The sequence below is a fragment of the Ictidomys tridecemlineatus genome, chromosome 16 (assembly GCF_052094955.1).
Source record: "Ictidomys tridecemlineatus isolate mIctTri1 chromosome 16, mIctTri1.hap1, whole genome shotgun sequence".
In the NCBI taxonomy this organism is placed as follows: domain Eukaryota; kingdom Metazoa; phylum Chordata; class Mammalia; order Rodentia; family Sciuridae; genus Ictidomys; species Ictidomys tridecemlineatus.
In genome coordinates, this window is record NC_135492.1 from 29,145,294 (window position 1) to 29,173,051 (window position 27,758).

Below are 27,758 nucleotides of genomic sequence, written 5' to 3' on the forward strand. Positions count from 1 at the left end.
AAACTTGCATGGTGGACCATGCTGCAACCCTAGGGATGTGAGAAGCTTTACAAGTTCAAAGTCAGGCTCCATAATTAGTGAGGACCTATGCAACTTAGCAAACCCTATCTCTAAATAAAAAAGAAAAAAAAATCAGAGGATGTGGTTTACTGATTAAGTGCCCCTAAGTTTAAAGGGCTCTGAAAATTTTAAATTTTAAATTTAAAATTTCATATAAATCTTAAGAAACTTATGAAATAATCAACTCTGAGAATTATTATTTCTCCAGTTGTGAAAAATGAGACTCTTTAGTAATTGTTGATTTATACTAAAATTATATAGTTTTAAGGATGCACAATTCTATACTTGTATTTTCTTATTTCTACAATATCAGCTAAAAATGCTAGAAAAATTTCAGCAAATGTCCAAAGCAATTACCCATTTTCTACATTTAAATGATATTTTCCCTCCTAGGTCCCAAATACTTCAAGGGATGGGCTATAGATAAGAAACTTACTACAATCTTTATATTTGTAAAGGTGTTTTTGTAAATACTTTGCTGTTATCTAAGGTACACACTTTGGACAAATGCTACTCAACATTTGCTACAGATATGAGGTCAGTAATTAAAAAATGTCAGAAATTTGAATACAGACTTGAACACAATCTTTGGGTTTCTATATGCTATAAATCCTCCAGTGTTTTAAAAATGATGGATCAATGGCCAAAAGCTTTACAAAAATTTTTCCACATGTCCTCTTACTTATATGAATTCTGAGGTGCTGAGTAGGGTGTGAACAATTATTGGAGACTCTGTCACCTATTTTATATTTATATGATTTCTGTGCTATCATATCTCTGGTGTGAAATAGTATTGAACTACTGTGAAATACGGTTGATTCATCCTTAGAGACATTGATGCAATGTTTTCATTGTAAAATTCTCTCCAGTATAAAATCTATAATGTTTAGTAAGATGTGATCTTCAATATTAAAAGCTTTGCCATTCTTCATATTTATAGGACTTCTCTCTAGTATGGGTTCTCTGGTGTCCAGTAAGTGATGATTGTTGATTAAAATCTTTGCCACATTCTCTACATTTGTAGGGCTTCTCTCCAGTGTGGATTCGCTGGTGCTGAGTAAGTGGTGATATTTAACTAAAACTCTTGCCACACTCTTTACACTTGTAGGGCTTCTCTCCAGTGTGGATTCGCTGGTGCTGAGTAACTGATGATTTTTGACTGAAACTCTTGCCACACAATTTACATTTGTAGGGCTTCTCTCCAGTATGAATCCTGTTGTGGCTATCAAGATTTGAGTTTGTATTAAAACTCTTGCCACACACTTTATATTTCTAGGGCTTCTCTCCAGTATGAATCCTGTTGTGGCGATCAAGATTCGAGATTATATTAAACCTCTTGCCACACACTTTACATTTGTAGGGCTTCTCTCCAGTGTGGATTCACTGGTGCTGAGTAAGTGATGATATGTGATTAAACCTCTTGCCACATATTTTACATTTGTAGGGCTTCTCTCCAGTATGAATCCTGTTGTGGCAATAGAGATGTGAGATGCTATTAATAGCTTTGCCACACTCTTTACACTTGTAGGGCTTCTCTCCAGTTTGGATTCACTGGTGCTGAGTAACTGATGATTTTTGACTGAAACTTTTGCCACACAATTTACATTTGTATGGCTTCTCTCCAGTATGAATCCTGTTGTGGTGATCAAGATGCGAGTTTATATTAAAACTTTTGCCACACATTTTACATTTGAAGGGCTTCTCTCCAGTATGAATTCTCTGGTAATTTTTAAGGCTTGGTTTTTTGACTGAAACCTTTGCAAAATTGTTTACATATGTAGGGCATAACTCCAGGGTGTGTCCACGGGTGAAAAATAAGATTGGAGCTTTTATTAGAAGTTTTGTCACATTCTTTGCATTTGCATGGCATATCTCCTGTATGAAAACTGTGATGTTGAGTAAGGTTTTTGCGTGCATTGCATTCTTCACATTGGTAGGTCTTCTCTGCAGAATAAATATTTTGGTGTTGAGTAAGGGTTGAAAACCTCTTAAAGTCTTTCCACACTTTTTACATTTACAGGTCTCTCTTTCAGTATAAATCCTCTGATACTTAACAAGTTGTAACTTTTCACTAAAAGTTTTTTCACATTCTTTAAATTTGTAGAATTTATCACTGTTATACTACCTGCTGTGTTTAAAAAATATATCAAAGCATTTGCCTGCTCAATATCTTCTATATTTATAGGGCTTTTTTTCTCTATAAATTCTCTTGTATTAAGCAAGCTCTGCACTGTGGTTAAGAGCCCTTTCACATATCTTACACTTGCAGGTATTGTCTTGCCTAAGAATATTTTAATGAATACTAGTTTTTGATCACTGAAGCAAGACTTTCCTACATTTTTCATCTTGGTAAATTTTCTTTAGAAAAGAACTAGGATTTCTCTATATTCATAATTTTTATCACCAATGTAAATATACTGGTCATTACTGAGGGTAGAGACATGGATTTTGTGTTACTTCTAGCATTATCTATATAGTGCACTTTCCAGAAATCTGTATCAAAATTTTCATTGAGAAATAGTGGGGAATTAGAAATTTTTCTACAATTTTTATTTTATTTTTTTTTATTTTTTATTTTTTTTTTATTTTAATTTTTTTTTATTGATTGTTTAAAACATTACAGAGCTCAAGACATATCATCTTTCATACATTCGACTCAATTGAGTTTTGAACTCCCCAAATACATAATACAGACTCACTTCTGTTACATACTCACATTTTTACATAATGGCATATTAGTGACTGTTGTATTCTGCTACCTTTCCTATTCCCTACTATCCCCCCTCCCCTCCCCTCCCCTCCCATCTTCCCTCTCTACCTCCTCTGCTGTTGTTCAGTTCTCTAATATTTTATCCATTTGGGCACAAGGAGAAATTCAACTTTTGTTTCAGAAAAATGGACATTTTATAAAGAAACTCTCAAAAGGTTCACTTTTAGAAATATCTTTTCTGTGTAAATGTTTGACTGGAATTTTATCTCAGTGCTACTTTTATAATTGACCAAGTTAAAAACTAATGCATGGACTAGATTTCAAATTTTCCACTTTGCCTTTCAGTTCAAAAATGGCTATGGATTTATTCTTAAAATATATATAAAACTCCTCAAAATAATTGGAATACATTGAATTTTTGTTTCAGATATTAATTTTCTCTGGTGTCTTTTGACCATAAAATTTTTATCATAAATAGAAACTACTGATTGATTTTGTCTATTATAATACAATTTTTGAACTTTACTCTCACCTATATTTTCCCATTGTTTTCTTGGTTGTATATAGTCAAAGTCACACTTTCCACATCTTCCCTCTCTCTCTTTTACTCCCTGCTCTGGTAAAATTTGCTGAGGATGATGAGAAGTCATGGCTGTGATAAATAAAAAATAACAAACATGTTTACTTACTGTACTGGGCTGAGTATATTTTGCAAACCTAAGAAATTACAGCAAAAAATAACATCAGCAGGGGAGTGGATTATTAAATCCAAGCCCATCATTACTGTAGAAATAAAGAAATCAAATAAAAATACACACAGAAAATTATTTTGAAGATTTTCCTAATCATCTTTGTGTTCACAGTATCCAAGAGGAGTACATTATTATGGAGAGTAATATAGCAGAGAAAAATACATTGTGTTACACAAAGATTTTCCTCCTTCAGAATATATTTTAAAAATCTACCAACTTACTTCTGTTTCATTAAAGATAAAAATATAAAATATGTAAATATTTGGTGACTGTTCAAAAAGGGGTTCCTGCTTACCAACAGAAAAAAAAAATGGCTAAATCGACTGTAAGCAAAGTTATAAATCACTCAAAGGGAATAGTTAATTATCATTTAAAAGAAGTTTACTGAACTAAACCAACACACAAACAACAGAATAAAAATTCGTCAAGAATTGTTAATAGTAATAATGAGAAAATGTATGTTGAAAGACTTTCATTTGAAAAGGTCTGAAAGAGTCAAGGGTGGTTGTATATAGCAACATATGATGTTGAGCTAGAGGATTAAAATTTGAAGGCCAAAGTAAAAAATTCAAAGTGTTAAATCGCCCTTTATTCCTCTTTCCAGTACTAATAAACACATCTCAGAAAATAGAAAATATGAAACATCCAAGAAGCTCAGTTTTCTCCAAGTTGTAAAGACTCAAAGTAGGTTGTAATCCAAGTTTAAAAACTCAGGATACCAAGAGCATCTAGGAGAAAAAGATGGGTCACCTAGAAATGTGTAACTATATAATTGTGAAATTCTTAGTCAAAACTTCACTAGAAAGGAAGGAATTCGAGACTATCTATATACAAGGGATAAAAGAATAAAATTATCAACCAAGACATTATATTCACAGCTACTACCTTTAAAAAGAGAAGGAAAATGAAGTCTTTAAACATATAAAAATATACACACTATTCATCAACACTGGATCTGTTCTCCAATAAGTACTAAAGGTAATTTTTCATAATAAAATGTAAGTGCACACCATCATAAGTCATATAAAATTTTAACATTTCTTGGCAAATACAATTCTATTTTATTGTAATTACGGGTCTCGAAACATGTAATTTTGCAATAGAATTTGAAAGAAAAAAACATACCAACAATACTGTTAATAGGCATATATACCTGTAACAAAAATATAATCTTAAAAGGACACATAAATATATTCAATTTTTTAACAAAGTGAAGTCAAGTTGATACTCATACAAAGTATGAGAAGGAGATTCTTCATTTTTAGAGATTTTGTTGGTAAATGCAAGATTACAAAATTCTGATCAAAACAAAACTTGGATATCTGAATTAACTCTAAATATTGCAACTGTAGGTAGTCTACAGGATACTCTAAATCTAAGAACACACACATACTGAAAGCAAAAGTATATAATAATGACACAAAAGTGATTGAACAAAACCTGGGCTCTCTAAATTATAGTACACAAATCATGGTTTAAGACAGTTATAGGAAATAGAAGACATTTTAAATTTAAAAAAAGAAACTATAAAAAGAGGCAAAAGAGAGAAAAGGACCCTTTCCCTAAGTTCTGAATTAAGAGTAAATACATTTGCTACATACTTCATACTTTGCAAACACACAAAGTAAACACTGAGAGGGTTGAATGAAAACAAAGAATCACTGTCATACTAAGAGACATCAATCCCCACTTACTGAAAAGGGAAATACAGTGAAGCAAAATGGTAATTGCAAAGCATAAGACTTTGAAAATATTTTGAAACTACTATAGACTTATAGAATCCCTGTTCTTAATCACAAGTGGGATACTATGCTGGTTAGATCAATTTTATATATTAAAAAAAGGTTAATAAATATTTAAGTGATAGTTATTTTGTAACCAACATGGAATAAATATTTGAAATCAAAAGTTGTAGGAATTTTCAAAAATCCCTAAATATGTGTCAGATGATTGAACACTCTTTTGCATGCTGTTGTTCAAAATTGAAAGATTAAATTTAAAGATGTTTATACTACTTAAAGTTAACTAGAGGCTCCATGTAGTATTCATCAACCTTCTATTGTTAAAAAAATTTTCCAGAGAAATTTATCCTTTAAATTGTATGAATATCTTCTAAATACAAATAAGACTATTTCCGTGCTAAAAAATATACTAAATGTTACAGTATTCAATTGTAAATGCAAACATGGAGTCAGGTAGACGGAGTTCTTGGTGAGTGTGGCAATAAGCCCTCATATCAATAGCAAATTAAAAACATTGCACACCAGTGTTGTTACATTGTTGTTCAAGAAAGCTATCATGGGGGACACAAACCAAATATCTCTTGAAAAGAAAGATGAGCCATATTGGAATATAGAAATTATAGAACTTTGAAGTCAAAGAATTTATTCTAATTATATATTTTACAATATGTATGTACACTAGGTTAACTGAAATGTCACAGAAAGAATACTGCAGAATTCTATGAACATAACATCTCTAAACTAAAAATGAAGCTTTCTTAAAAAACAGAATAGTTTTGTGATGAGGAGACAAAAATAAGCCCTTGCTTCCTAGGCATTTTTTTTTTGAGATGTAAACTTTGTAGACATATATTGCATAACAATTTGAATTACTGTTACTGAACTGTATATTTAAAATTTTGGAGACAGAAGGTTTTATTTTGTGGTTTTGATTACAATGAAAATTAAAAGAAAGAGAATTGCAAGATTTCTCAAAGCTACATTTAAAAGAATGTGGTCTTTATCCTTGAAATAAGAACAAGCTCATCAATATACAAATGATGAGCATGCAAGTAATCTCAGCTACTAAGAAGTCTGAGCAGACGAATTGCAAATTCAAGACATCCTCAATAACATAGTGAGAACCTCTCTTTAAATATGAGTGAAAAGGAGCTTGGGTTGTAGTTCAGCATGAGAGTATCACTGCCATCAATCCCCATTACACTTGTACATAGAAAACTTCAATTTCTATGTACATGGGCAAAAAGAAAAGCCAATCAACATAAAATTAAAAAAAAAGTCATCGACAAAAAATGTTTAATATTTATGAAAGCAAAAGCACATATAATATTATTGGCAATACAAACAAGAATCATACATATCTCAGTTTGTGAAGCAATTAACTGATATGAGGAAACCCAGTCCTTAAGAGGGAACCTACTGTATACAATTAAAAAAGAAAAAAAACCAATAAAATTGTAAATATCTACCAATGTATTATTTTACAAATCCTCTAACTCAAATAACACTTACACCATCTCTCAAAACAGCAGTCTTTGTCCAACTTGGCATTCATTCCATGGCAGATAATTTCACAGAAAATCCATTACACATATCAGAAAAAAACACTGATAAGGAAAATTTAGTGAAAAAATGTACAAATAACATTAGAGAAAATGACTTGTGATAGAAATGTATTACAATGGGTGGACCTAGAGGTCTTCACAAATGTGCAAAACTTTCCTGCAAATAATGGAAAAAGGGCTGGAGTTGTAGAGTATTGTTAGAGAGCTTGCCTAGCATGTGTGAGGCCCTGGGTTCAATTCTCAGTGCCATATATGGATAAATAGGAAATTTATTAACAACTAAAAATATTTTTAAATTATGGAAGACCTGTCAGATAATATTGAAACTCAAAAGGCAAAGGGAGTGTTTTGTTGTTAATTTGAATTTATGGAGGAAAAGCAGGATACTATATAATTTTAAAGCACAAAACACAAGACAGGGTTTTCTATGATAACAAGAGAAAGAATTCAAAGCTTCTCGAAAATATTTTCTGCTGGATAATGTCTCAATGAACCTTTTTGAATTTAGGCTTCCTCCCCTACCTCAACTATGTCCTCTGCTATATGTGGGCCACAGGATTTGACATCACTGCATTCCTCTAAGTCAACCATATGTCAAGTGAAAGATATATATCATGCCACCAAAGGTAAACATTAAGGATGAAAATAAACATCATTAACATTGTCTTGTCAGCACCAAGAACTACCCCATCTTCTTTATTGAAAGCATAAATCTGCAACACATTCTTGTGGAGAAGTTCCCAAAAGATATACTTCAAGGGAAGAAAACTAAATAATGATAATTAGGAATTTTGAAGGAAAGTTATGCTCACCCACAAAGACTAGGTTGCTGTAGTTCTCCAACATCACTTCTCTATATAAATTCTGCTGAGCAGGATCCAGGAATTCCCATTCCTCCTCAGAGAAATCAATAGCGACATCCCCAAATGTCAATGGATCCTGAAATAAAAATTGTTAGATAAATAGAACATGGACCAAACCATTATTCAGTTTTTAATATGAATTAAGAGTTAGTAGAACTGACTGTCATGTAGGAGAGTGAATTTAATTATGTAATAAGATACTTTGCATTATCTAATTCAGAGGAAAATACATGAGTCCAAAAAAAGTATATATATTCCATACCAGAGTGAAGTAAAGGATATATACCATAATCCAAGCAATGAATAAAAGCCCAACTTTTTTACTTTTCTGCCATCAGTGAATGTGAAATTTGGCAGAAATTCCAGATGCAGATCAGACTTTTCAGAGATATTCTCATAAGGTGATTGTGCACAAGGGAGACAAAAAGAATGGTAAAAAAGCTTTTGAAAACAGTCTGGTTCCTATTCTCTCTGCTTTCTATCCATGAGATACATTGAACTCCCCAATACAATTAGTTTCAAGTATCATGCATGACACATTCCCAATGTGTAAAATATTCATAAAATAACAACATTTGAAGACAAGTAAAGTGACACTTCCACCTCGTGAAAAGACAAACTTGAATTATTTCAAGTTCTATAAGAAGTTGAACGAGTGAATCAATTTGGTACAATAGAATGAACAATGGGTTACAAAAGACTTCAAGGAGGAGATTAAAAAATTCTTAGAGGTAAAAAAGAACACAGACACAACATATCAAACTCTCTTGGACACTATGAAAGCAGTACTAAGAGTAAACTTCATTGCATGGAGTTCATTCCTTAAAAGAAGAAAAAGTCAATAATTGATCTCATACTTCATCTCAAAACCCTAGAAGAACAAATCAACAGAAAAAGCATTAGATGGCAAGAGATAATTGAAATTAGAACTGAAATTGAATTAAAGGAAACAATTAAACCTTGACAAAAAGTTGGCTCTTTGACAGACCCTATGCTAATGAATACAAAGAGAGAGAAAATTCAAATTACCAGCGTACATGATGAAAAAGGCAATATCCCAACAGACACTATAGAATTATATATTTAAAAATTATCTTGAAAATGTATACCCAAATGAAACAGAAGACACTGAAGGCATCAACAAATTTTTTAAGTCATATGATATGCCCAGATTGAATCAGGAAGACATACACAATTTAAACAGACTAATATTAAATGATGAAATACAAGATGCCATAAGAAGCTTACCAACCAAGAAAGCCCAGGCCCAGATCGATACACTGCCAGTTAAACAAGATCTTTGAAAAACAATTTCAAAAATACCAATATCCTTAAATTTATTTCAGAAAATACAGAAAGAAGCAGCACTTCCAAACTCATTCCATGAGGCCAATATCACCCTGATCCACAAACCAGGCAAAGACAAATAAAAGAAAGAAAATTTCAGGCCAATATCTCGAATGAACAGAGATGAAAAAAATCTGAATAAAATTCTGCCAAATTAAATACAAAAACATATTAAAAAGGTCGTGCACCAAGATCAAGTGGGGTTCGTCCAGGAATACAGGGTTGGTTCAACATATAAAAATCAATAAAGGTAATTCATCACATCAATATACTTAAAAATAAGAATCATATGATCATCTCAAGAGACACAGAAAAACCATTTGACAAAATACAGCACTCTTTCATGTTCAAAAAATTAGAAAAACTTCAGATAACAGTAAAATACCTCAACATCATACTAGCTCTCTACATTAAGCCTAAGGCCAACATCATTCTAAAGGGAGAAAAACTAAAGGCATTCCCTCTAAAAACTGGAACAAGACAGGGGTACTCTCTCTCACCATTTCTATTCAACCTATTTTTTGAAACACTGGCCAGAGCAATTAGACAGATGAAAGAAATTAAAGGAATAACTACAGGAAAAGAACTTAAATTAGCACTATTTGCTGACAATACGATTCTATACCTAGAAGACCCCAAAGCACCACCAGAAAAATTCTAGAACTAAAAATGAATTCAGCAAAGCAGCAGGATATAAAATTAACCCACATTAAAAAAAGGCATTTCTGTATATCAGTGGCAAAGCCTCAAGAAAGAAATAAGAAAACCTACCCCATTTACAGTAACTTCAAAAAAAGAAAACATAAGATACTTGGGAAACAACTTAACGAAAGAGGTGAAAGATCTATACAAGGAAACCTACAGAACCCTAAAGAAAGAAATCAAAGAAGACCTTAGAAGATGGAAAGATCTACCTTACTCCTGCATAGGCAGAATAAATATTATCAAAACGACCATACAACCAAAAGCACTATACTGATTGAATACAATTATGAACAAAATCTCAATGACATTTCTCATAGAAATAAAAAAGCAATCATGAAATTCATCTGGAAAAATAAGAAGCCCAGAATAGCTAAAGCAATTATAAGCAGGAAGAGCAAAGCAGGTGGTATGACTATACCAGACCTTAAACTATACTACAGAGCAATAGTAACAGAAACAGCAAGGTATTGCCACTAAAACAGGTCAGTAGACCAATGGTTCAGAATAGAGGACACATAGACTAACTCACAAAATTACAATTATTTTATATTAGACAAAGGTGCCAAGAACATGCATTGGAGAAAAGATAGCCTCTTCAACAAATGGTGCTGCGAAAACTGGGAATGCATTTTCAAAAAAATAAAATTAAAACCCTATCTCTCACCATGCACAAAACTCAACTCAAAGTGGATCAAGCACATACAATTTAAACCAGACACTCTGCATCTAATAGATGAAAAAGTAGGCCATAATCTTCATCACATGGGGCTAGGCCGCCCCAGCTTCCTTAATAAGATGCCTATAGCACAAGAATTAAAATCAAAACTCAACAAATGGGATGGATTCAAACTAAAAACTTTCTTCTCAGAAAAAAAAATCTGAGGTGAACAGATACCCTACATCCTGGAAGTGGATTTTTACCCCTCACACATCAGATAGAGAACTAATATCTAATATATAAAGAACTCAAAATGCTAAGCACCAAAAAATCCAATAATTCAACCAACAAATTGGCCAAGGATCTGAACAGACACTTCTCAGACAAGGATGTAGAATCAATCAACAAATATTTTAAAAAATGTTCATTATCTCTTGCAATTAGAGAAATGCAAATCAAAACCACTCTAAGATATCATCTCACTCCAGTCAGATGGCAGCTATCATAAAGACAAACAACAAGTGTTGGCAAGGATGTGGGGGAAAAGGCACACTCATACACTGCTAGTGGGACTGCAAATTGGTGCAAACAACATGGAAAACTGTATAGAGATTCCTTGGAAATCTGGGAATTAAAACACAGTTTCACCCAGCTATTCCTCTTCTCGGACTATTCTCAAAGGTCTTGAAAACAGCATACTACAGGGTCACATCCATGTCAATGTTTATAGCAGCACAATTCAGAATAGCAAACTGTGGAGCCAACCCAGATGCCCTTCACTGGATGAATGGATAAAAATATGGGACATATATACACAATGCAATTTTACTCAGCAATAATAAAATCATGGCAAATGCAAGTAAATGGATGGTATTGGCAAAATGAAGTTAGGGCAAACCCAAAAAATAAATGTTGAATGGTTTCTCTGATATAAGGAGGCGGACTATAGTGGGGTAGGGAGGGGGAGCATAGGAGGAAAAATGAATTCTATATAGGGCAGAGGGGTTGGAGGGGAGGGGAAGAGGCAGGGGATAGCAGTGATTGTGGAATGTAATGACACCGTTATCCAAAGTACATGTATGAAGACCCAAATTGGTGCCAACATACCTTATATAGAACCAGAGATATAAAAAAAGTGTGATATATATGGGTTAAGAGTTGTATTGCAGAAAGAAATGAGTACATATATAATGGCATAAATTAGCATGAATATACTTTCTGTACAGAGATACAAAAAATTGAGCTCTATGTGTGTAATAAGAATTGTGATGCATTCAACTGTTGTCATGTATTTAAAAAAAATTTTAAAAAGAAAGGTATTGAAACCCATTGGGGAAACGATGAGCCTACTTGGCTATATATCTTAAAAACACAGAGCTGGAAGGGAAGATGCATGAACAACATGAGAAACCAAGAAAGAATGTGCCCCAAACAAAGATACTACATTATTAGAATCCATGGTCAGAATAGCAGGATAAATGGGAGAAGGTACATAATTTTCTGTGAATTAAAGGATAATATGAGAGAAAATACAGAAATACAGGCAGCAAAGGATCATTTTGATACAGAGCTACATAAGGAAATACAGAAAGAAAAAGATTCCTTCAATAAAGAGATAGAGGTTTTGAAAAAAAAAAAAACACCACAAAACAGAGATCCTTGAAATAAAGGAAACAGTAAACCAAATTAAGAACTCAATAGGAAGCATCTGCAACAGAATAGATCACTTGGAAGACAGAACCTATGACATTGAAGGCAAAATATATAATCTTGAAAAAATTAAGTTGACCTCAGTGAAGATGGTAAGAAACCATGAGCACAAGATTCAAGAATTGTGAGATAATATGAAACTACCAAATTTAACAACTATTGGAATAGATGAAGGCATAGAGGTCTAAACTACAGAAATGGACAATCTATTCAATAAAATAATACCAGAAAAATTTCCAAACATGTAGAGTGAATTCGAAAATAAAACACAAGGATCATATAGGACACCAAATGAACAAGATCACTACAGGTCTACACCAACGCAAATGATAATAAAAACACCTAGCATACAGGAGAAGCAGAGCATTTCAAAAGCCACAAGAGAAAGGAATCAAATTACATATGGGGAAAACCAATCAGGATCTCTGATTTCTGAACTGAGACCCAGAAATCTACAAGATCCTGCAACAATATAAACCAAGCTCTGAAAGAAATGGATGCCAACCAAGAATCATACCCAGCAAAATTAATTTTTGATTAGCAATTAGATTTCGATTCAGATGTTATTTTATGACTAAATAAAAACCTTCCATCATACACAAAATTAAAAGAATTTACAACCAGAAACCTACACTATAGAACACCCTTGGCAAAATATTCCACGAGGAGAAAATGAACAACAATAAAAAAATCAGAAAAGGGTAGTTTCACTCTAAAGGAAAAACAATGAAAATTATGAAATAGTAAAGAGTAATCAAAGACCTTAGAAGATGGAAAGATTTAACTTGATCTTGAATAGGCAGATTAATATTATCAAAATGACCATACTACCAAAAGCACTATACTTGATGAAAAAAATGTGGCTTATATACACAATGGAATATTACTCATGATTAAAAAAAAATCATGGCACTTGATGGCACTAAATGGATGGAGTTGGAGAAGATAAATCTAGGTGAAGTCAGCCAATCACCCCCCAAAAAAATGCCGAATATTTTCTCTGATATAAGGAGGCTGACTCATAGTGGGTTAGGGAGGGGGAGCATGGGAGGAATAGATGAATTCTAAATAGGGCTGAGGGGAAAGGGAGGGCACAGGGGATTAGCAAGGATGATGGAATGTGATGAACATCTTTATACAAAGTTCATGTATGAAGACTTGAATTTAGTGTCAATATACCTTATATACAAAGAGACGAAAAATTGTGATATATATGTGTATTAAGAGTTGTAATACTAAAAAGTACATGTATAATGGCATAAATTGATGTGAACATACATTATATACAGAAATATGAAAAATTGTGCTCTATGTGAAATAAGGATTATAATGCATTCCACTGTTGTCGTGTATTTAAAAAAATAATAAAAACCATTAAAAATCATGATCTAAAAAACATCTAAAAAAAAGAAAACAAACAAACAAACTAACTAACTAACTAAGATAGGATGCACTTGGTGCTACACACCTGATATATCCCGTGGTCTGGAGGCGGAGGCAGGGGGATCACAATTGTGAAGCTTACCCTAGCAACCAAGTGAAACCCTGCCTAAATTTAAAAATAAATAGGCAGTAGTAATTTTAAAAAATTAAGAAAAAATTAGAATTTTTAAATGAAAATTTTAAAAGGACTGAGGATAGTGTTCAGTAATAGGGCACCCTGGTTCCAATCCCCAGTTTCACAAAAGGAAAAAAGAATGAAAAAAAGGTCCATTTCAAAGTTACAGAAAAAATATTTTTAAATTTATAAATTATATATATGAAAACAAAAATTCTATTCCTCAAATGACACCATTAAAGAGAACAAGGAGAAGTGACCGATGAAAGAAACAAATTGCCTCACCTTTAACCCAACTTTTCTAAGAAAGGAGAACAGAGACTGCTAGAGAAACGCAGGTAAGAGCCGTGAACAGCTCCTTCAAATAGCAGGTATCTAAATGTCCCTTTATCACAAAGCAATCAACGTCTTTAGAAAGGAGGGACTGCACCATAAAGTCACAATGAACACAAATTGAGATAGTGTTGAAGAACATGTGGGGTTATCATGAAGGTCCAAAGAAACAGATGTGGACCCTACAGCACCTGTCCATATGGGGACACAGCACGCTCCTCCAGAGTCGAGACCCAGGGCCTGGTGACAGAGAATGTGCATTTGGTAATAGATAAATTATAAACTATGAAAAATAACTATTTCTGGCAATCAGCCACATTTTGTTTGCCATATTGCATACAGTTTGACCAATACTATAAAACACCATGTCAGTTTTATATAGCTGTCACATAAATGTCACATTTCACATATAAGCATACTTAAATAGTACATCTGCAGAATTTGAAAAAAAATACAAATTCAGATAAGCAAAAGACTAAATTACACATCCTGAGTATAGATGATAGGACTCCTCATTATAAAGAGGACGGCTTCCCTCAGTTTCATCTATGACAACACCCCATCAAAATTTCACCATGATTTCCTTGTAATTGAAGAAGGCACCAAAGCAAACAGTGTGAAAATTTTCCTGGAAGGTTAAATCCATATAAAATTAGCCAAGAATTCTGAACTCTAAGAGCAAAAGCAGGAGCTATCATTACCAGGCACTAATGCATGATATAAAATTATCATATTGCAGTAATTTGAGGACCAAAAAACAATTACAAAGCAGAAATTTCATAGATGACTCCATATGTATGTAAATGTCATTTTTATTATGAAGTGACATGAAAATGCCTAGATAAATGCCACCATCTCCAGCAAAGGATTTGATGTGAATGAACAAGACAACCCAACGTGAAGGGAGGTGTGGGAACTGAAGGTGCAGAGCACTGGTAGGGCTTGGGTGCAGGACGTGCGTGGTACTGGATTATACTCCAGCATCCCAAAGAAGCACATATTGAGTAGGATTATGTTTCAAAATTATACCAGAATAGGAGGCTCCTAAATTCCCTTCACACATGGATACACCAAATAAACACCTACTTCTGTTTTGAGTCTCTCTTAAATAAAGTTATAATGGACTCAGAGACCTATGCATTGGACCACTCAGAAAATCTCTACCATCCAAAGGGCAGGCAAAGTTGGGGGACACGTGGGCATTAGTCCTGCCTTGAGCAATGTGCCACATAATTGGGACAGAATACCCCAATCCAGTGGCACCCAGAGTAGAGGAAAACTGATTGGCGTCACAAATGGAGCACATGGGACACAAAATGACTTGTGGCTGGGAACACAATTTGTCTGGTGCTCATAGAAGAAAGAGCTGGATATACACAAGTATGAGGATGAGAGAAAAGGGGTGGTTTTTTATGGCTGTGGAGGGTCACGAGCTTTATCCATGGGACAATGGCAGAAGGGTAGTGAGATCAAGGGTCCCAGTTTATTCCTAGAAGAGATTTGCAGCATGATCTGCAACCTGTGGTTGCTAACAGTTGAGCTCATCCCTAGCCAGTCCCTAAGGGTAGACAGTACAAATGCAGTCCACCCAGCAGCCCTGCCTGAGCCCTCTCCCCCCGACTTCAGTAATAAATCCAGGTCTAACCAGTTCTTTCTGGAAGAAGGATCTTCAGGCACTCAGGGTCCCAATATTTTTCCCATTCCATGAACTCCATCCTAACCCACCAAGCTTTGGGAGCAGTGGCAACTGTGCATGTGCATATCTCAGAAAGGAGGGGCTTCACATTAGTGTGCAAGCACTTCCCTGGACTATGATCCCCCCTCCCAGGAGGGAAGCAAAAGCTGTCAAAAGCACAGCTCCCTGTTTCTTTCTAGAACAGGCTCACACCACCTTCTTGCAGTGAGCACAGGCAGCCTGGGTTCTAACCAATTGCATCAGGAATTCAGCCCCCAGCCAAGTAGGACAGCTTCTCAGTCTGAGTGCAGCTGTGGGAAAGTCTCCTATAAAACAGTCAAAGGAACCAGTCCTCCAATGACATGGATATGGAGAAAGAGACCCGCTCACCTGGGGCTAGAATATAAGCTCAGTGCAGGCATTTTTGAAAACATCATGGAGTTCTTTAAAAGCTAACAGAAAAAAAACAACTCTGGATGCACTCCCAGAGAAACTTGAATCAGTGTGTTAATAAATGGCTGCATGCCCATCACTGTTCCAGGATCCACAGGAGCCAGGTTGAAAGAACTTCTGAAGTGGCTTCTGAATAAGGAGACTCCTCCCAGTCACAGGGCTATCACCTACTCTCCTGAGAAACTGCTTCCCCTAAATGCACCTGCTCGTAGGTCAACAGGTGGATGATATATACCAGATGTTTAAGAGAACTCAGATGAGCCAGGTGTGGGATGCTCATGTCAGGCAGAGCCAAAACAGGACCAGAAAAATATCACAAAGGGCAGGAGACCCCTGGGACATGCAGTCCACAGGGGAAAACCTAAGCCCAAAGACATTCTGACAAGGTGTCTGGCCTGGGAGAGAAAGAGGGAATACACACACACACACACACACACACACACACACACACACACAAACTCACACATTTTTTCAAATGTCAAGTGGTTTTGGGTGTACTTTTCTCTCATGTAAAATGCTCATAAACAGAAAACAAAACCTTTGCTTTTTATTTTATTACAGTGGGGACAGGGGACTGGAATTTGAGGAATTCATTGATACAAGTGTACAGATTTCATCTGGGAGACGGGATTGTGGAACTGACATTTTTCTTCCCTTTTATTTAGAACATTCAGGGGGCCCAGGCAGAAGGGCAAGACCTGTAATCCCAGCCACTCAGGAAGCTGATGTATAAGTTCAAGGCCAGACTCAGCATCTCAGCCTCTGTCAGGAGATAAATGATAAAAAGTACGAGAGATATAGCTCTGTGGGAAAAGACCTCTGCATTCAATCTACTATGCTCCCCATGCCCCCCCAAAAGAATGAAAACCTCAGGGGTGAAAAAAACCTGAGACCCCTGCAGATCCCAGCCCGCTTCGGTAGGAAAAGGGCCCATGAAATGGTGATTCTCACGGTCCCAACACTCTGAAATCCACCACAGAAGAAATTCAGGGAGAAGACTTGAGCTGCCAATTTGTACAGGAGATACCCATGTGTTTAATAATGAGAATAAAAAGAATTCAACATCTTTAAAAACCCAAGAAATGTAAACTAAAATCCTATCAGAGACAAAATTAAATAGTATCAATGATGATAGGAAACAAAAGAATTCTAATAAACTGAAAGAGTTTAAGTGCTTCTTAACTATTTGTAGAAACTCTTTTGCTAATAAAGACACATGATACACCCCCGCCGCAGGGACTTGCTGAATCAGTTCATAGGAACAGGATAATAAATTAATAGTCATGGTACGTTCAGCTTAAAAATAGTACAAAATACCATGGGTAAGTTTTACACGGGTGCCATATGCATGTGGTATTATGTATAATTATGATGCACTAATAAACAATCCAGCATGCTTTACTCTTAATGGAAGCATCCAGTCCTACAATTCATCCACAAAATTAAATATATATAAACTTAACCAAGAAACTTTTGAATTATAAGAGAAAAAGAGTTATTACCTAACATGTACATTGTGGAGCTGTACTGTTACAATTATCATCTAGGAATCACGACGTAAATAAAGTCCGCCCATGAACCCACGTGGATGTGAAAATCCTATACTTAATTGCAACGGAAAAGTCATTATCAATCAAACCCTAACAAGGACAATCTAAGCAACTTAGCTAGACCCGCAGTCAGAATAAAAACTAAAAACTACCAGGGACATGGCTGAGTGGTAAGGCACCCTTCTGTTAACTACAAAACAAAAAAACAAACTCCACAAAACTAGCTCAGGAATAAGCAAGGTCCCTGTTCACCATAGCTCCCCTCCTGCATGAAAAGGGTGTTTGGAGATTAGAATTTTTATTTATTTATTTATTTATTTATTTATTTATTTATTTTATTATTTATTTATTTATTTATTTATTTATTGTTACTGGGCATTTAACTCAGAGGCCTTCAACCACTGAACCCCATCCCCAACCCTATTTAGAATTTTATTTAGAGGCAGGGTCTCCCTGAGTCTCTAAGTGCCTCATCCATTTGCCTAGGCTGGCCTTGACCTCACAATCCTTGTGCATCGGCCCCCTATCCCCAGCCACTGAAATGACAGGTGTGCGCCATCCCCTGGCTTGTAGATGATTATCCTCTGGTTCCACCTGTCAATCACCACAGCCCAGGAAGAGGCCAGGCAGCCAGGCTCACCTGCCACTTAGGACTGGAGCAGGGGCTGAGGCTGGCCCAGGGGATGGGGAGCCTGGAGGGGTCTCTGCCACTGTCACGCTCTCCACCCGGCTGGCCACGGGGACTTAGGGGCGCTGTCCCCAATGGGCTCAGGCCTGTGGACGCGGAGAGCCCCTGGAGTCGGGGTTGGCCAACTCAGGTTCTGCCACAGTGGGTCCCACCTGATGGCCTCCCTGCCCCGCCTCCCTCCGAGCCTCCCTGTCCAGGCACCAGATGCCACTGCACACTCACCTTTTCCTGGTGCCCAACAGACAAGCCTTCCCTGGGAAGCTTCAGCTTCTGCATGGCAGGGCCAACCAGGATCCCGGGCACCGAGCCAAGCCTGGATGCCAACTGCTGCCTGTAGGTAAACTGCGCAGACCCGGGAGAAATAAATCCCATCCCGAGCGCAGGGGCCCGCCCGCCCCCTGTTCGCTGGAGGCGCTCATGATTGGACGATGCTCAGCACGGGGGCTTCTGATTGGACAGGGCGTCAGTCTCCGCTCTCCCCAGCCTGAGCCCAGCAAACCTTCTTTTTGAGTGACAGCGGCAAGAAGGAGGCCAGAATGGCGGGGTTTGTGTGCAGCTTTTTTTTTTTTTTTTTTTTTTTAGATTTGGGCATTGGGTTAGGGTTAGGGTGACCACATTTCTAAGTTCTGTTGGGTTTTGATGTTAGGAAATTGAAGTCATTTCTTGAAAGTTTCACCACCTGGGCCTCCTCCTATAATAAGACCACACAGAGCGTCTTCGGGGTGCTGACTTTTCCTCTGTTCATCTGTGCAAAATTCTCCAAGCAGAACTGGCCTTTCGCCCCGTGGGAACTCTCCAGTGCATCATGGCCAGCACTGGTGGAGGCTCATGGTGGTGGTGGTGGTGGTGGGGGCTGGCATGCGTCTTGGAGGAGTTTCCCACCGGGTTGGCAGCATGAGAGCTGACTTTCCTCCAGCTGAGTTGAATCTGTGTCTGGAGCCCACATTAAGCTGGAGGCAGAATAAGGAGATCAGCACAGAAGAGACCCCCAGAGCGCAGACCTGGGTAAACCCCAGCTGCACCATGGCTCCCTCTCCCTCTGGCCACTGGGGGTTGAATTCAGAGGCCTCAACCTCTGAGCCCCTTCCCCAGCCCTAGCTTGAAGTTTAGAGACAGGGTCTCATTGAGTTGCTTAGCACCTTGCTATTTGCTAAAGCTAGCTTTCCATTCGCCATCCTCATCCTCAGCCTCCCTAGATGCTGCAATGACAGACGTGTTACATTCTTTTTTCTTTCTTTCTTTTTGAGAGAAATGCCTGTGGTAGCCACAGGATAACAGCCTTGCACAGATCAAGGCCACCCTGGGTGCTCTCCCTGGTTCCCAAAAGTCCCCTGGATCCCAGGCAATAAAATCCTGCCTCCTCCAAAAACCAGAGACCCCTGCCCAGGTGTGCATCCTTATATCAGCTGAATACTCTGCACTTGACAAAAAAAAAAAAGAAAAGAAAAAAGAGAGACCCTACCTGCTTGTCTTGATGCAAACGAAGCCAATGTGTTTCCAAAGCGAGCTCTGGTCTTGTCCCCCCAATTCAGTGGTGCAAAAAGTCACATAATACAGAGAAGACTTCGTGTTAAGGGGGGCTCCAGGGTCTGTCTATTAATGAAAAACAATTTGGGCTTGATTGGGAGTCTAGGAAAGCCAATTCCAGGTTTTCCTAATTTGGTAAATAACTGCATAGATTCGAATGCACCCTGCTACTTTCTGCCTTAATTAATCATGGAGGCCTCAAGGTTACCTGCCCCCTAGGACCCCAGCTCCTGCAGATATTAGCCTGGGAGATTTTTTTCTCCATACAGCACCCTGAAACTCCAACTTCCCTTCTGACTCCAACATCTTTGGCAGTATCCAATGGGGGAGCGATTTAGAAAATTCTGTAATGTACCTAAAGATATTTCCTCATCCGACTGTGATGCTATCAATTTGGTCCTATGGTCCTGTTTAGTATGTTTTATGTTTTTCTATTTTGTTGGTTTTTCTTAGTTATACATGACCAGAGAGTCCATTTTGGTAAAATTATCCAAGCATAAAATATACCTTATTCTCCTTAGGACCCCATACATGTGGGTGAGTATGATTGTTACTGTATTCTGGATAAATGCCATTTTGACTTGAGTGAAAGGGAATCTCAGTGCAGTTTTAATTTGCATTTCCCTAATTGCGAGATACATTGCCTTTTCAATATTTATTTTTTAAAATATATTTTATAGTTGGAGTTGGACCCAATACCTTTAATCTATCCATTTATTTTTCTGTGGTGCTGAGGATGGAACCCAGTACCTTGCACGTTCTAGGTGAGCACTCTATAGATGAGCCCCAGTCCCAGCCCCCATTTTCAGTATTTTTTACTTTTGTTTCTCAGTAACAACAGACTAGGTCTTCGGGGAACCAGTTTTGCTGCAATTGTGAATTGGGAACATTTTTTTTTGAAGAAAGACTGAGAAGGTCAATGCACATGCCCATGATTCCAGGGATGATTAGTACACAGTTGTCTTTCCCAGGATGGGGAGAAGATTATGTGGGTTAGAAGAGGGAAAGATCTGGGGACACTTTTGGGCCAGAAACTCTCCTTCCCCCATGAGGGAAATTATTCTTGCTGTTAGTTTTCTTAACCCAAATGAGAGATTTTCCTAAGCTACCAGTGCCACTAGATATAATTTCCTGGATAAAGCTCAGATTTGTCTTGAGAGGCAAGGAAAAGTGAATAACCATCCTAGTGGTTCCAATACCAGCAAGCTAGACCTTGGGGCAAAACACTGGGATTTACCCAATAATTAACAATCCAACAGCACCCGACACCCAATTAATGGGGGACAGAGAATTGGATCAGTGGGTGTGGAGGTCTGTAGGTGGCCACCTGCAGGAGCTTGCCTCTGGGGTGCATTCCTTGCATCTGGAAGGTTTTTCAACAACAATGAGATAAACAAAGTGGTGAGAACACAAGCAAAACCCTCTGCAATATTCTAGCCAGGAAAATTCATGAGCACTTTAAAAGCATCTTAATGTTTACCCTCAGTCAAATGTGCCTCAATCCGAATGAAACCATTTGAAAAGAGTTGTCAACATGAAAAGTTTCTGAAATCTGCTGGTTTGTGGATCACTGCAAATCCATATGAGTCCATGGCAAAATACATAAGTAAAAAGAAAAATCTAATAGTGAGCATTTTTTTAAAACTTCTCTCCTGAAAACACTGCGCTATTTGCTTTCATAACTAAATGATCATTTAATTATCCCTCTCGCAACACTTGAGGTCCATAAAGAACTATGGAACACGTCTGGTAGGGTCAGAAATGCTGGGATACCAAGAAGAATGTTACTCTGAACCTCAAAGGAAAAGAAGTAATAAATCACCACAATGCAGGAATGCCCACAAAAACTTGAAATTAAAAACAAGGGACTGGCATTGTGGCTCAGTGACAGAGATCCTGCCTAGCTCGTGTGAGGTACTGGGTTCAATCCTCAGCACAACATTAAATACAAATATGTAAAATAAAGGTATACTGTCCAACTAAAACCTATTTTTAAAAATAAACATCAGATTTTAAAACAAAAAATAAAGCAACTCCCTGCAATGCAGCATTTCTCCTAGAACAGCTTCCTGGACCCCCAAATACTAGCATGATATGAGAAAGCTTAAAAAAATGGGTGAGAAATTACAGAAGTCTGATCTGGCCTTATCTCTAGTCCAGCCCCACTTAAAAGTCCCTCTCCAAATAGCAACACCTCAGACCACGTATTTGCTGTTTCTCCCTTTAGGGCTTCCTCATATTTTGTCCCTTTTTTTTTCTTGTGGTGCTGGGGATTGAACCTGGGACCTTGTGCATGTAGGGCAAGCACACAACCGACTTCACTGAATCCCCAGCTCTTCATTTTCTTTCCTGAATATAGATCTGTTTTCTAAATGGGACTGTCCATGCGCCTGACAAATGAAGTTCTTTTCTGCAATGAAAACCAAAAAAAATACTTTTCTGAGCTGTCTCTCTCTCTCCCTGGAATCCCTTCCCATCAAAGAACCTCTCACAGCCAGAGTCAGACTTGAGCTTTGGAATTGTGTGGGGTTTTTATTGTTTGGGGTGTGATATCACATACATCACTGGAGGGAGGTAACCAGCAGCTATGCATTTGTTTAATAAGCAAAGGACAAGGTTTGGTAGCACATGTCTGTAAGGCCAGGCATTTAGGAGGCTTCTGCAGGAGGATCTCAAGTCTGAGGCCACAGTTGGCCTGTTAGCAAGACCCTGCCTCAAAATCAAATATTCAAAGTTCTGATATTGGGTGAGTCTTCATGAACCATGAAGGGTCAGAATTCCTGTTTCAACAGTCTCCCCTTATGATGCTGTGTGTAGGTGTGTGACTGTTACCTTCCAACTGGACTTAGAGAAGTTGCTGGTGTCCACCTATATTAATAAATAGGTCAAATGAAGAGAGTAAATAACTAAAGCAATAAAAATCTGACATTGTTGCTAGTTGTGATCCCAGAGATACAAAGGTTATGTTGTGTTTCTTGGATCTTGTGTTCTTGAAAGAGTGGATTTTAGATAATACATAAAATGTAATCAAAGTAGAGCAAAGCTTATCGGCCCAGAAATCACTATCAAGAAAGAGGGAGGAAAACAGTGAGTCTTCTCTGACATCTCTAGGCCTCACACCCCTTTGATCCTCAAGTTTATGGGAGATGCTGTGGGTGATTCCAGAATTCTGCCCATGGACCAATTCCTACTCTTAACTGGCAGTAGGATGACATTGTGTTTGTAGGTTCCTACTCCACATGGTCTTGTGGAGAGACACCAAAGAAAAACCCACGTGTGTGTGTGTGTGTGTGTGTGTGTGTGTGTCTTTCTGAATTTTACTATAATAAAAATTTTATTAGGGCAGCTGTTATGAAGACAAAAAACAGCAAGTGTTGGCGAGGATGTGGGGAAAATGTACAGTCATACACTGCTGGTGGGACTGGTAATTGGTGCAGCCAATATGGAAAGCAGTATGGAGATTCCTTGGAAATCTGAGAATGGAACCACCATTTTACCAGATATCCTATGGAGCCAACCTAGAGGCCTTTCAGTGGATGAATGGATAAAAAAGTATGCATTATTTATACACAATGGAATTTTATTCAGCACTAAAAGAATAAAATCTTGTGTGTGGGGGAGATTATGGTCTTGTTCTCTTAGTTTCTGACATTTAGGAAATAGAGTTTTCTGAGATTCTAACCAGTATCTTTGCCTTTGTCAAAGGGGTATGGCAACTTACTTCTGTTTCTTGCTGTCTAACTTTTGTGGTTTTCCAATATGAGGTATGAGGTAGAAGTTAATTTTAAGTGTATATTTTTAATGGAGGAGTTCACTAATTACTATTAGAAGCATCAGGTGAGCTCAGAACAATAATAAAATTTAATATCATCAGTTATTTATGTGCATAATAAAATAAGTAGCAAACATAAAATTAAAGACAGTTCTAATGACCATAATATCAAAAGCAAAATACTTGGGAATATTTCAAGAAATGTAAACACTTGAACATTTAACATGGCTTGTTTTTAGAAAAATATAACATTATCTCTAAGTCACCTTCTTTTTAGTGGTTACCTTAACTCATAGAAAAAAAGATAGGAATTAAAAATTTCCCCCTGTGATCCTGAGGACAAGACTTGGGTATGGTCTAGCAGTGAGCTCTATCATCATCCCATTCTTATTTTTCTTTGAGATATGGTCTTGCCAAGTTAGTGAGGCTAGACTCAAAGTTGTGACCCTCAAGGCTCGACTTCCAGAGAAGCTGGGGTTACATGCATGTGCCATCACAACTCTGGGAGGGATTAGCCTTTTTTGTTTTTTTTTAGTTGTAGTGGACAGAGTACCTTTATTTAATATATTTATTTTTATATGGTGCTGAGGATTGGACCCAGTGCCTCACATGTGCTAGGCAGGCGCTCTAAATCTGAGCCCCAGCCCCAGGGATTAAATTCTTGAATTTAATATTACAGGTTGGCTCAGGATAATATCTAGGTTTGCAAACGTGAATAATGTCCCCATTTTGTGAGTAGAAGGTAGAGGCCACAATGAGAGAAAATGTCTATCCTTATCCTTGGAAGAGGAACATCAACTGTGGGTTCACCTGCAACTTAGTATTTGAGGATTTCCCAGATATTAAAAATATAAACAAAAGAGACATGACGTCAAGGCTCTGAGGGAGGGGACTAGGTATTTCAAATTGTGAGGCATCAGACTGAGAAATACAATGCTAATGTAGCTGGGTATGGAGAATAGGGTCCCTCACATTTAACTGTAGGATCACAGAAAATATATAAGAAAACAAACCATTTACTGGGTACATTTTAAAAAGATGATCATGGGTAGGACTTGGTCAGAAGTCATCATTATCACACTCCACCCACATGCTCACACACATAACTTCCCTTTTACCTCTTCCCTACTTTAGCAGTCAAGTCAACATCCACTCTACAAGGTGCATCCTTGCATGAAGAGAGAGGACTGAGCCACAGTACCCTGGGGATCACAATGGGCACTTCTTTGCCTAGCTTATGGCAGAAACTAGCAAAGGAATGGCAGAGTTCAGGAACATCTTTGTCTCTTTTCTCTCACAAATAACTAGAGATTTCAATTATAAATTGATGGATGAAGTGAACTTGGGAGTATTGGGCCAAATATTTGCAACACTAAAAATATAAATGTTCAGCAGCCTAATGTTTTATTTCTTTTTTATCTTTTTGTTTTTAATGCTGTGCATTTACCCCAGGGGCACTCAACCTCTAAGCAACATTCCTGATATTTTTTTGTAATTTAGTTAGAGACAGGGTTTCACTGAATTGCTTAGTCCTTTCCTAAGTTTTTGAGGCTGGCTTTGTATCAGCCTCCAGAGACACTGGGATTACAGTCATGCACCACCACACCTGTCTAAGGTTTTATTTCACTATTTGCACAAGAGCAGTTTTTCATGTAATATAACCTACTGAATGCTCTCAAAATATTACACTTTGTGAAAAATTCAAAGAGAGAGCTTATTAACTTTATATTAACAAACTTAAAGAATGTTTTTCTTATGCCTTGGTTTCTTTTCACTTGATAAAATCAGGTTAGGACATAGTTTTCTAGTTTCTTTATTCTCTTTTTTTTAGGGGGAGGTATACTAGGGATAGGTCCCAGTATCACTCAACCACAAAGCCACTTCCCCAGTCATGTTTAATTTTTTTTAAGAAATAGAGTCTAACTGAGTTGTATAGTTCCCTATTAATTTGCTGAGTCTGTCTTTGAACTCGTGGATTTCCTGCCTTAGCCTCCGAAGCCATTGAGATTGCAGGTATGTTCCCCCACTTTCAGTTTCTTCATTCTTTTGTAGTTGTTGCTTTCTTTTGTTACATAAATTCAAGTTGAATAACAGTATGTTTAACAATACAGACATAGAGAAAAGCCAGTGATGTAGGTAAGCAATTGAACATATCCACAAGAAAGTACATTATATATTCACCATGGTGTATTACTCAGCCATCAATACAAACTCCTCTAATGGTCAGCAAAATAGATGGAATTGGATGATGTCATGCTAAGGGAAGAAGTACACAATAGTGTCACATCTCATAAGTTAACTAATATCATGTGCAAGTACAATAGTGGTTAGTATGGCTGAGGAGTGTGTGGGGGCATCAAGGGCAGAAGAGGGTGTTTGGATATTATGAATACATGTATCTGCATATGTATAAACATCACACTGAATCCCATTAGTATGTACAATTGCTATGTGATGATAAAACCCACCATCTCTCATAATTATCCGTTTTGCACTAAGAATAGAATCCTTCTGTCTTTTGTAATTTCCAGTATATGATGCAATATTATTGATGATGCTCCCTGATAACAACCCGGCTCTTCCTACACATCCATTCTATTTTTTTCCAGGCTCTGAACATAGAGTATACAATGTATTTCTGCATCTGGATCATCTCACTTAGCCTAAAGTCCTCCAGCTTGTTTGTGTTATTGGAGAATATTCTTTTGTTTCTGGGGTTTGGACCCAAGGTTGCCTTACCAGTGACAGAGATCCACCATCATTTTCTTTTTTAGTCTTAAGACAGAATGTTACCAAACTACTAAGGCTAGCCTTCACATTTTGGCAACACTGCCATATACATTATCCTTATTTTAAAGTTGAGCAATAAGTGAGGTGTGGAGGCACATTTCTTTTGTCATGCTAGGGATTCGATAGGTTGAGGGATGAGAATCATGATCTTGGAGCTAGCTTCACATCTTGGTGACACCCACTGCACCTTAAAAGACCTTGTCTCAAAAAAATTTTTTAAAAATTGAAAAGGTTATATATGTATGTTGATACATTTGTGTGTAAACACAATGATAAATCTCTCTATCGCTATTATCTGTAATATACCAAAGGTTTTTCTTCCTGAGTTACTCTTTGGAAATTTAGGTTGTGATAGTATTGCAGTTAACTTGGGAGGGCAGATATTCCTAAAGATGGATTTTATTTCCTTCAATTGTTGAAGTCGTTAATGGCACCTGTCCATTTGAGTAGATTGAGATACCCAGAGAATTGGTGTGGACGATCTCTGCAGGTGTCTATGAGTGTGCTTCCAGAAGGCTGAGTCAGAAAGCATGGGAAATCCCTGTAATGAACATTTATATTGGTGTTCAATAGGTTTGATTTGAAAAAAAGCAAGAGAAGCAGTCACTCACTTATGCTCCAAGCTTCTTGAAGTCCCCTTTGGGGACTTGCACCTTTGGCTCTACTGGGGTCATTTAAAAATTTTTTATTTGTTTTAATTAGTTATCCATGACAGTAGAAAGCATTTATATACTTTGATATATCATACATAGATGAGATACAATTTCTCATTTTTCTGAGTATACATATTGTAGAATCACATGGGTCACACAGTCACATACATACATAAAGAAATATTGTCTGTTTCATTCTCTTTCTTATTCCCACATCCCCTGCCTTCCCCTCCTTTCATTTTTCTCTACCTAATGTAATTTAATGCTATTCTTTTTTTCTTTTGCATAACAATACTTAATACACATATATACCAGAGTTTTTGTATGATTTTATGTAACGTTATGTTGACACCCAATTCAAGTCTTCATACATGTACTTTGGATGATGTTGTCCATTATATTCTACCATCCCTGCTAATCCCCATCCCCTTCCCTTTTCCTCCCACCCCTCTGCCCTATCTAGAATTCATTTATTCCTTCTATGCTTCCCCTGCATACTCCAGTATGAGTCAGCCCCCTTATGTCAGGGAAATATTCAGCATTTGTTTTTAGAGGGGGGACATTGGTAGCTTCACTTAACATTATCTTATCTAACTCCATCCATTTGCATGCAAATGCCATGATTTTATTCTTTTATTGCTGAGTAA

The 27,758-nt window shown here is 37.1% G+C and overlaps 1 pseudogene; it reads right to left on the reverse strand.

The window, feature by feature from the left end:
- Positions 1-969: 969 nt before the first annotated feature.
- Positions 970-27,758, reverse strand: part of LOC144371404 (uncharacterized) — a 93,664-nt pseudogene continuing 66,875 nt past the window's right edge.